Raw genomic sequence first — 12,064 nt, forward strand, 5'->3', positions numbered from 1 at the left:
TGCGTGAAATAGGTTAGGTCTTGTGCGATCGTGTTAGCGATGTTTGTACATACGTATGGTTCGTGTGGGAGATTCTAAGTTGAGTTGAATGATTCTAAGTATGCGTATATACTTAGCTTATTGTGTTTATTGTGGCAAGTGTTATCCAATTGTGAGGATTCACTTTTTGTTGGCTACTTATTGGTGTGTGGCATGCATTTTTTTGTTAGGAATTGCCTTTGTTTGGACATATGTGAGGAGAGGTAAGTGTGATCCATAAGGATGCGCTTTTTGTCGGCCTCTTGTTGCGTAGTGGTAAGTGGTTAACGTTTGATCTACCGCTTTTCGTCGGTCACGTACGCGTGAGGAAGTAGGGCAAGTGGTATGTAATCGTGAGGATTCACTTTTCGTCGGCTCCATTGTGTTGTGTGTCGGCCATATTATTGGTGTGTTGTTACTTTAGCAATGTACATGATAAGGGTACGCTAAAGGGATTGCTAACTTGGTACGAGATTTGGAATGTTAGCTTGTTTATGTCATGCGGTCGAGGCATGAGTTCGTTCCGGTTTGGGGACAAAGCGAGACTTAGTGCTCGGTTTGGTAGATTCGGTAAATCACGGATGATGATTTAAATCGGAAGGGTAACTTTTGAGTAAAGTCGCCTAAGGGAGTTGTGCGAAATCTTCAGAATTGTGGGAATTGTTGTGGACATCGAATTTGGACGTATGTCGAAGGACCATGGAGTGTGGGTCCTGTTAGTTAAGTGGCGAGGATCACGAGGACGTGATCCAATTTAAGTGGGGGAGAGTTGTAGACCCTAAACCCAAGTGTACAGGTGTACATAAACGTTGTATTATCAAACTGAATTAAACTGAAACTGATAGACTGAGTTTGAGCTTGTGCGCGCCGCACACATGCAGTGGTGCGCACCGCGCACCTAACCTGTGACAGAATTCTGCTTGTTTCTATTTTGAGTTAAATGAAGGACATTTTGGTCTTTTCACTTGAGGCCGGATGTTTAGCCATATTATCAGTTTGGGATCCAATTTTGGATCATATTTTACATCCACAAACACTCCCATTTCATCTAGAGAGAGAGGTTTCTAGAGAGAGATTTGGAGATTTGGGGAAGAAGGAGCTTGAATTGATCAAAAGCTCGAGTGTTGAAGTTATTCATCTCGCTCCTAGCTACGTTGTGGTAGTATTGGTAAGTTCTAACTCCGAGTTTTCATAGTTTGATTAGTGTTTATAATTGGGGTTTTGATTTATGTGTTCTTGAGTAAGCCCAATAGTTGATAAATGGGTGATTGAGCTAGTAAATGGTGTTGATGACCATTGTTGGTGGGTTTTGGGTTGGATGATGAAATTGATTAGTTGATAATCATGTTTGGGTGTTAATATCACTAGTTAACTTAGGTTATAAGTGATTAATTGTGTAAGCTTGCAAAATGGGTGTTTTGACTTGAGATTATGTCAAAATGGGTTTTTTGTATATTGATGCAAGTAATATGTTTTGATGATGAAACCTTGAGTAAAATGAGTTGTTGGAACATAATCACTAGTCGATTGTGATTATGGGTGTTTTCGGGTGAGATTTGACTTAGTCAAAGTGGAAGTAAGTACTAATGGGTCGAAATTGCACTTATGGTGTTTTGGACATAAGCTAGAGTGTTTAGCTTATTTGTTTGTGAATTACTTAGGTGATTTGCATTTGGACGTTTAGGAGCTCAAGTGGGATTGCTTTTCAAGTAATCGAGGTGAGTGAAATATTTATACGTGTATGTATATATTTTGGTTGCTTGCGTGCAACGTGGCAAGTGTTATCCGGTAGGATACGCTTTTCGTGGGCCACATTTGGGTTGGGAAAAATATAGTGAGTGATATCCGTATGGAAAGCTCTTCGTTGGCTATATTTAGTTTGCGTTATGTGGTTAGTGATATCCGAAAGGAATGACTCTTTGTCGACCACGATTGGAGGTGAGGCATGTGGAGAGTGATTAATGTTTGACCTATCACTCTTCGTCGGTCACATGTTTGAGTTTGGTTATGTGACGAGTGGTTAATGTTTGACCTATCACTCTTCATCGGTCACATGTGTGTGTTTGGTTATGTGGTGAGTGATTAATGTTTGACCTATCGCTCTTCATCGGCCACATGTGTGTGTTGGGGTAAGTGGTGAGTGTTATCCATTTGGGATTCGCTCTTCGTTGGCCACTTATCGTAGGATGGTAAGTGATGTTATGCGAGGTGTATACGAAATAGTTATATTTTTATTGCGAAATACTATTATATACGATACAATTTTACACAAGTTATTTATTTATTTATAGAGTGGATATACCTAAACCTTGCTACAACACTATAGGCAGTGTACCTAATCGAAAAGTAGTGTAGTTTTTAGTAAGTCCGGTTCGTTCCGCAGGGAGCTAGCCAAGTTTAACGCTATATTTTTAAAAACTATATTTCTATATATATATATATATATATATATATATATATATATATATATATATATATATATATATATATATATATATATATATATATATATAAGTAGTATTATTATTATTATAAAAAGTGGGTTTTTACCGTTTAATGACCGGTTTGTCTATTCTATGCCTTAAGTCGCAATTAAAACCTAATGTAAAATTTTAAATATACAAATGACTTAATTTAAAGCATAAAGTAAATGACGATAAATAAAAGTGCGATAAATAAAAGTGCAATAATTTAAAGTACGATAAATAAAATGACAGTAAATAAAATTGCGATAATTTAAAAGTACGATAATTAAAAGTGCGATAAGATATAAAATAAAGGAATTATGCTTATTTAAACTTCCGTAATCATGATGTTCGACGTGTTGATTTTAATTTATTACCATGGGTTAATTGTCCTTTGCCCTGGATTATTCGATATGTCCATACAGTTTTGTCCATAATAGTCCATCGGTCATAATTATAAAGTGCGAGGATCTTCATCAAATTAACCTTATATCCGAAGTCAGATATTTCAACTAATTGGGGATTCGAACTGTAACAAAGTCTTAATACTTTGTTTAATGAATACACCAGGTTATCGACTGCGTGTAATCCAAGGTTTTACTACTTTGTTAACAATTACACCAATTACCCTTGAATGTAATCCACCCCTATTTTAATGAGTCCATTAACTATTAATCCATTTCCGTGTCCGGTAAAATGAACAATAATTTGTATTTATAAATATCCAGCCCACCTTACCCGATTAAGCGTATGTGGTTATTTATAGATACGTCAAATTGTAACCTTTATATTAAATTAATGAGGTATCGTTTAGTTAATATAAAGCCCATTAATAGCCCATTGTCTAATTTCCACAAGTGTCGTTCTTTTGTCCAAACCCCAATTATGGTACAAAGCCGAATTACCCGTCTTAATATTTAGTCCAACATCATGATTACTTCGGCTTAAATAAGCATAATAATAACTTAGCTACGAGACATTAATTTAAAAAGGTTGAACATAACTTACAATGATTAATAATAGCGTAGCGTTACACGAACAGAGTTTCGACTTACAAACTTAAAACATTTGCTAACATAACCTTATTATTATTAAACTTTAATATTAAAATTATAATATGAATATAAATATATTGAGAGAGTAATAGATTAGAAAAAGGTATCTTTATTTCGTCCGAAAAACGCTTCAATTTATAGATGTGGCCTGACTCCTAGGCTCATGCGATCACATGAGATTTCTTCATGCTGGCCATGCGATCGCATGGCCGCCATTCACTGGTCACCAAGCATAAAAAACATGGGCTGCTCGTATTTAAATATTATATAATATAATATATATAATTTTATATAATTATATATATTATATTATATTCTTGTGCTCCGTTGACTTGTAATTTTAGGTCCGTTGTGTCGCGCGTTGATAGTTGGTTCATGTCCCGTTTCCGGATTTTCGAACGTCCTTTCGTACGATTTAATATTTTGTACTTTGCGTTCCGCGGCTCGTACTCTTGTAACTTTTAAACGTTTCTCATCAATAATTTGAACCTTTTGGATTGTACTTTGTACTTTTTAGCATTTTGGTCATTTGCGTCTTCAATTCGTCGAATCTGTCTTTTGTGTTCACCTTTTAATATTTAAAAGAATATCACTTGTAAATAGAACAATTGCAACTAAAAGCTTGTATTTCTTGAGGGATAATGCTATGAAATATGTGTTCGTTTTTAGCATTATCAAATATTCTCACACTTGAGCGTTGCTTGTCCTCAAGCAATATAGAACTTGAATATAACTTTACTAGAATCACTTCTTTATTCTTCACACTTTGTACATCAGTGATTTTAATACGGCGGTATAAACAATGGTAGTAACGATGTGGTTTACAGTTCCACATGACTATAAAAATTTAGATCCTTTAGGAAATTGGATCTTTATGAAAACATCTGATCTTTTGAAAATTCAATCTAGCTTTTACCCTAGATATGTTTTCTGGAATAACCCTTCACTGGTGTTTGCAAAATGTTTTTGTGGGTTTTGTGAGTTTCAGATTTGAAAATTTTAGCTCAAAACTTATGGTTTTGTGTCACCCACTTGCTAACATTGTATTAGGAAAACAACACTACCAGTATACTTGCTCCGTATATTACCTTTCGGTAAACTACCGTCCGGTTGTAAAGAAAAGCGTTGAACAAGCAACTGTTAAGGCAATGTCCCGTAACATGCAGATAATTATGGTCTATATCGTGTCGGATGCAATTACTATCCTTTGTAGGAGCAATAGTAAAGATCACCCTATAGTTTTTCGGTCTGGCACAAGGTCCTGTCTTCGACCATGCTATGCAACCACCGTTCTTACGGTTGACACCCGATTTGGTTCAGGTGACCTAATGAATTCCGGTGAATTCTTAGGATTTTACGTTCAATGGTAATGAACGCATTGAAAATAGGGTTTTCAGAAAACAAAACGGTTTGTAATTTGATCAAAATATTTTTTCGTTCAAGCTCGTGTTTAGATATCATTGAATTCCATGAGTTTGTAATTATCAATCTTTAAGGTCAATCCCATGGATTGAGTAATATCAGGCTTAAAAGCTGATTTTTGATCTTTAAGGAGATTATCCTTTCTGGAGATCTGATTCATTAGTCTTATAAGCTAATTTGCACGGTGCCCCCCATTGTATGAGATAGATCCTCTCATGATTAGGATAAGTCTGACCACTTGGCGACCCTGTTTGATGCTGAGGTCCGTGGATTTCCAGCTGATTTTCGAGAAAACTTTTCAAGGTTTTTCGTAGACTCTACAACTGGTCTGGACGACAACTTCCTGACCTAAATCAAGAAGCGCGTGTCTTTTTCTCAGAATACTTTACTTCCTTTTAAATTCCATTTATATTACAATAAACTGGGTAAAACTTATTAATATCTTCCAAAACAAAAGTATCTTCAATTATTTGTACAAAAATATGTGATATATGTTCTAAATAACCTGGTAAATTTTTCTCACACTTGGCTTTTATTTTCTTTTCTTTGCCTTTTTATTCTCCTCTATTCCATTTTAAATGAATTCAAGCATTTTTGGGTTGTTTCTCAATTTATGTCCTTTCCGAGGTAACAATAATTTCGGTATTAACACCTAGTTTTATCGTTCATAAATATGTATAAACATGATTTTGAGTTCATTTAGTTAAAAATTTTTAAAAATTTTACTAGAAGTGGGTAGTCAGTATATAAGACTAGGGCTGTTCTTTATTATCAGAGAGCACTAGATTCTAATACAACTACTGCGTTACTAGTATTTTAACAGTGGATATTAAACCCAGTGTATAAGTCAAAAAATTTTAAAACCGAAAGAATTTAATCCCTACCCACACTTAAGATCTTGCAATGCCCTCATTTGCAAGAAATCAATCGCAATTTAAATTATTGAGGGTGATTAGCGTAGAAAAATGATTAAATTTTACCAAAGTTTCCAAACATATTGGCGTTTGTTTTGAATGATAAATGGTGTACTTCATTTGTTCATTCCATCTGTTGTTACATTACACTTGTTTTTCATTTTGTCGTCAAAATTAATAGCTTTTGCTGAACTTAATGCCAGTCTTTGAAAATGCGATGTTTTACCCTGTTGTGTACATGAGATAAAATACATACAATACAAATATAAACATGCATGGTAATTTGAAATGGGACTTAATATCCCACTTTCAAATTACAAAAATGAAATATTAGTACAAAATAATAAAAATATTAAACATTATATTAAAGTATCAAAATGTTAAATGTTTAGCATAAATAGATAAAAATAATAAAAGAGAAGACATCACCAATGGAACACTATTGATTTGGATAGGGGTTCCAGTTCATATCATCGTTCGGGTTCCATGGTTGGTGATAGGTGTTCTGGTAGGCTTGATTGGGGTCGTACATGTCAAATGGTGGTTGCATGTCGGGCTGATGTGGTGGATAGTAAGTAGGTCGAGTCGAGATATAGTTATTTAGTACCCGATATGATAGCTGGCTCATGATTTAGTGCTGATGAACTTGTTAGCTATCGTGTTGGCATCGCCTGGAAGTCTCATACTCATTCGCAGCTTGCCACTGCTCATACCGACGATGCCTATCCTCATTACTCATTTCCACCTCATCTATACGCTGGAAAACGTCAGTAAAACTATCCCTAATGACATCCCTGATGTCATCTGCTTCCTCCATCTCCTCATCCAAACCTCTCTCTACCTGTGGATGGTTGCCCCGATATGGCATTGCCCGATTGCGTCTCCTAGTCAATACCTTTGCACCTTGATAGACTTGCAAACCTAAAGTATCGTCTTGTTCCCGAACTACCATCATTGGACTCCCTTGTTCCCTATCTACACCTAAATACTCTCCAATGAGAGTAACAAAAATACCTCCTCCTATTATTCGCCCTGTTCTGTATACCTTCCATCATTTTGGACAGATAAAAACCAACACAGTAGGGGATATTAATAAAGCCTCTAGTGTCTCGAATGCACTTAAGGTAAAATAAATCGTGTAGGGTCATTTTCTCCTTGTTGTTACCTCTTTGTGTAATCGAGTTTGCTAAGAATCTATGTATTATACGAAGCTCGGCTTTATTAATATCTAAATAGGAGTGTCTTCCTCCCCGCGTAAACACATTAAAATTTGACATACGCCTCCAGATGGCGTTAGCGTCAAAATTTCTATCTACCCTCTCACCATGATAAATCAAATTTGTACAATCAGGTGATAGTAATTCAGCGGGAGTGTAAATCTGTAAAACCCTGGCCATGTCCAGCATGGACATCCTGTACATCCTACGGCCAAGTAAAAATCTAAAAAAATTCTTATCGTCTAACCTATCTACATCCTTATTAAAAGCTATAGTACTCATTAGTTCAACACACCACTCCTTATATACAGGCCTACGAGTGGTGAATAAACGTTCCCAATCGGAAAAAGAAGAGCTGCCATAACTTTGGATTAGATGCTGCCTAACTGGGTTAGCTAGGTGGACCCTTTCCAAAGGCTCCCAATCTATTACCCTTGGTACTTCTACATTTTTGGTCCAAAGCTTAAATTTGTTACTTTGGTACGTCGGGTAATCTCTCCAACTTCTATCAAATCTTAAATTGGGATGCAACTATTCTTCATGAATTATTGGGTGTTCTATTTTATGGTGAACAGGAAATACTACGTAGGCAATAAAAAATTGTGGTTCTGGTTCATAGTATGGCACGTGTTGATCATAATGTTGTTGTTGTTCAGGTTGTTGTTCCGGTTCGTGATATTGCATCTCTGGCTGTGGTTCCAGATCAGGTTGCCTAGACGATGATGCACCGTCCGTATCTGTATTTCTCTGCAAAACCCATTAAACACAAAATTTGTTCATCCAAATATGCATTAGTGTTAGTAAAATAACAAATTAAAACAATTACAATAACATGTTTTATCTATATTAAACTTGTACTCATTTTCATATTTTTATCAATTCTACACATTTTCAAATAATCATATATGAAAATGTTTACAAAGTTCATAGGCTTTTATCTCAAATAATATGTCAAAATAATCATTACTAGCAATTAAACAAGTTTCAAATGGCATTTATATCAAATTAATCAAGTTCATGAATTTTAGACTTAAAAAGTCTACTTTAATTCTCAAAAATCATGTTTAGAATCAAAGTTTGGATCATTTAGCTACCTAAACATGTTACACTACTTAATTTAGCAATAATTCATGACAAAAATTGGCCATAACTTGTTTATATCAAAAGCCCCAAATTGCTCAAGAACACAAACCCTAGATTTCTAAAAATTTTGAAGTTTAAGGCTTCAAATCATGACAAATAGCATCAATATAGGTTATACATGCATAATATACTAACAATTTAACTCTAATTACACTAGAAATTATCAAAATTAAATTAGGTAAAATTTAGCTCAAGAACACTAAAATTCGAATTTAAAGAGTTTTAGAGGTGAAATCGTTATCTTCTTTGAAAAACTTCTGAACAAACGCATGATTAGAGCGGATTATAGCAAGAAATTTGGTTGAATTTGGGGAAAAATTGGGAATTTTTGAGAGTGTTTGTGTGTGTATTCGTGTTTATGTGTGTGTGTTTTGTGTGGATACAGAGCAGTCGACTGGCCTTATGTTTCTGCCCAGCTTTTCCTTGCCATGCGATCGCATGGCTATGCAGTGTAAACCTCATGCGATCGCATAGGGTCTGATCTCTTTTTTTTTTTTATATATAAAACCATTTACTTATGAAACAATTAATTAATTTTAAAAATTTATTTTCTTTTAGAATGAGGGCGTTTCGGATCGTTGTCCTAGTTCGTCTCTCGACAAAATTTTAAAATTTGTCACTTTTAATCGTTGTTTTTAAAAGCAAAGATTTTTTGGTATTTTAAGGTTTTTGGCATACTTTAATTCAATAAGATTAAAAATAATGATAACAAAATTTCTCGTCCCTCCCTTGGGTTAAGCAATTTTGGTTCAACGATCCAGTCTTCAACTCACGACGAATTTTTAGAAATCACATTTTTAACTTAATGAAATAAACTACATTTTTGTTTTTAAATTCACACTAAACTTAAATTTAAAATGCATAAAATTAAAAATTCATATTAATATCATTAATATTTTTATACATTAATTTTACAAACTTATATTAAAAATATTAATTTTTAAAATATTTGAAAACTTAAATATATCGGTTTTAAAAATTTACAATAATAATTTAATATTAATTTAAAAACAAGGTAAAAATTAAAATTAAATATTTTTTTGGTCTTTTATCCCACTTTAATCAATCAAATATTAACAAAAATATACGTCCCTCTTTTTGGTTAAAGTAATTTCGGCTATTTTACCTAGTTTTACTCCTGACGAATTTCTGAAATATTTTGAATTGATTGATTAAAGATATTTATACCTTATGAATAAACGGTAAATTTCGCAGTGATGTAATAAATTTTTGTATGATATCAATAATTTCGTTTTCACATACCTAATTTTATTGAATATCAATTTAATACTTTATAGCGAACGATTCAACGTTTATTATCAAAAGGTTAAAAGCAATGATAAAAAAAACTGTACATACTTATCTGTGAGATAGAATTCTCAGAGACCTGCTTTAGCCGACTCATAGGAGAGTCGTGTGATTTGGTTTTCCATAGCTACATAAGCGTAACCTCGATTCTTCAATAACTTTTCTTCTAAACATATGAACGGTCCTTCTCTGCATAGAGTAACAAATTCGGTATTTGAATATGTTTGATTGTTCAAACATTTACCTTCGTGTGACCATTTTCCACATTTATGACATCTTTCAAGGTGTCGTGCTCTTCTTTTTATTGCAGATTTTGATTTTCCTTTACCAAAATGTGTCTTATGATGATTCTTCCTGAGTTCTTTCCTCACTTCGTCCATTTTTCCTCTTATGAATAATACCAGTTCACTCGGAAAGATGTTATTATTACGTTTAGTAATCATAGCGTGTAGTAGTAGACCATGGTTCAGATCAAAGGAATTCTTCATCTCGTAAAACCTAAAAGAAATAAAATTCAGAATGGAGGGAGAAGACTAGTTCTTTAGGGTCTGCTAGGGAAAGACCATTCGGATTCCATTCTCGAGAACTACATGAAAACAGAAAATCTAACTCTAACAGAAATATATATTATCCTTAAAAATACTTGATTCTCCCCACACTTAGTTAGCTGTGGTGTCGAAATTGTGATTAACTTCATTGTTATCTTCAATTGGATCATTAACAATTTGCATATCTCTGACTTTGGCTTCAAGCCATTGATTGATTTCTTCTGTAACAGTCACAAATTCAATTAACATTGCCTTTTCTTTAGGCGACAAATTGGATACTAATCGGTTACATAACTTAAAGTTTCCCTTAATCCTAACATCTTGAATCCGTTTATAAAGTTTCTTCGTTGAACTGTTAAAAATGAGTTCATCTAATTTCGTATCAACAATGGGGTTCTTTGTTATCAGGTCATCATTGGTTGTTGCTTCATCTTTCCCACACTTAGGCGTTTTTATTGGTTCAACAGTTTTGGTTGGTGGAGATCTAAACTTTCGGTTCACAAAGGTAACCGATTTGTCACCATCCCTAAGTGTCATTCTACCTTCTCTTACATCAATGAATGCTTCGGTGGTTGCTAAAAATGGGCGACCTAAAATTAGAGGAATTTCAAGGTCTTCCTCCATATTAATAACTATGAAGTTTGCAACAAAGGTCAAACTTCCCACTTTAACAAGTAAATTATTTGCTATTCCAACCGGGTGTTTAATGGTTTGGTCAAATAATTGAACACCTATGTTGGTTGGTCTTAATTTACCCACACCTAATCTTTTATATAAGGAAAGAGGCATAACATTTGCACTTGCTCCTAAATCTGCGAGTCCATTATACATAGCACCATCATTAAGCAAGCAAGCAATGATAAATTCACCTGGGTCTCCTACTTTAGTAAGTAGAGTTGGTTGTTAACCTTTTTCGGGTGATCTTTTCTTGGTTCTTTTACTTTTACTTGAACTTCTTGTTCATAATTTTCTTCATTTCTTAGAATGGGAGGTTTATATAGAAATTCTTCTTCATCGCTTCAATTTGAAGCTTCCCCGTCTTCCAATTTTGGTTTTTCATATGTTGTTGATAACATATTTATGTTTTCATTCTGAGCGTTTTCTTGGGTGGTGAAATTATGATTGACTTCATTGTCAACTTCCATTGGACCATGTATGTAATGTTTAACTCTTTGACCATTAACTTTAAATTCAATCCCATTTGAATTTATCAACTCTATTATTCCATATGGGAAAACTCTTTTGACTATGAATGGTTCAGACCATCTTGATTTCAATTTTTCAGGAAATAGCTTGAATCGTGAATTGAAAAGAAGAACTCTATCTCCTTCCTTAAATTCTTTTGAACTTCTGATTCTTTTATCATACCATTTCTTCGTTCTTTAGTCATCTTTTCCATTCGTCTCTCGAAAGCATCTAACTTTACGGAAATGGAATCAAAGTCATGGCTAGAATCGGCTCTAGCCGCTTTAGATGATCTAACAATGTCTTTTTCTTGATGCCACTCATGTGAGTGGGAAGCAGTGTTATTAATAATTTTGTAAGCTTCAGTTGCGGTTTTCTTCATAATGGAACCACTAGCTGCTATGTCGATGTCTTTTCGTGTAGTAATGTCGCATCCTTGGTAGAATATTTGTACTATTTGATAAGTGTCTAAACTATGTTGCGGACATCCTCTTAATAACTTTCCAAATCTTGTCCATGCCTCATATAGAGTTTCATTTGGCTTCTGTGTAAACGTAACAATTTCTCCTTGAAGTCTCACGGCTTTAGATGCCGGAAAGAATTGTTTAAGAAAGTTTTCAACTAAAACATCCCATGTATCAATCGCTCCTTCAGGTAATGATTCTAACCAATCTTTGGCTTCTCCCTTTAAAGTCCAGGGAAATAACATGAGATAGATCTGTTCATCCTCAACTTCTCTGATTTTGAATAGAGTATATATCCTATTAAAGGTACGAAGATGTTCATTTG

The 12,064-nt window shown here is 34.2% G+C and overlaps 1 non-coding gene across 1 annotated transcript; it reads left to right on the forward strand.

Annotated features, from left to right (window-relative positions):
* Positions 1-11,745: 11,745 nt before the first annotated feature.
* On the forward strand, positions 11,746-11,852 carry LOC139869826 (small nucleolar RNA R71). The gene has a single exon (XR_011766403.1). It is a non-coding gene; the product is annotated as a small nucleolar RNA R71 (small nucleolar RNA).
* Positions 11,853-12,064: the final 212 nt, after the last annotated feature.

Source organism: Rutidosis leptorrhynchoides, chromosome 9 (genome assembly GCF_046630445.1).
Source record: "Rutidosis leptorrhynchoides isolate AG116_Rl617_1_P2 chromosome 9, CSIRO_AGI_Rlap_v1, whole genome shotgun sequence".
Classification (NCBI taxonomy): domain Eukaryota; kingdom Viridiplantae; phylum Streptophyta; class Magnoliopsida; order Asterales; family Asteraceae; genus Rutidosis; species Rutidosis leptorrhynchoides.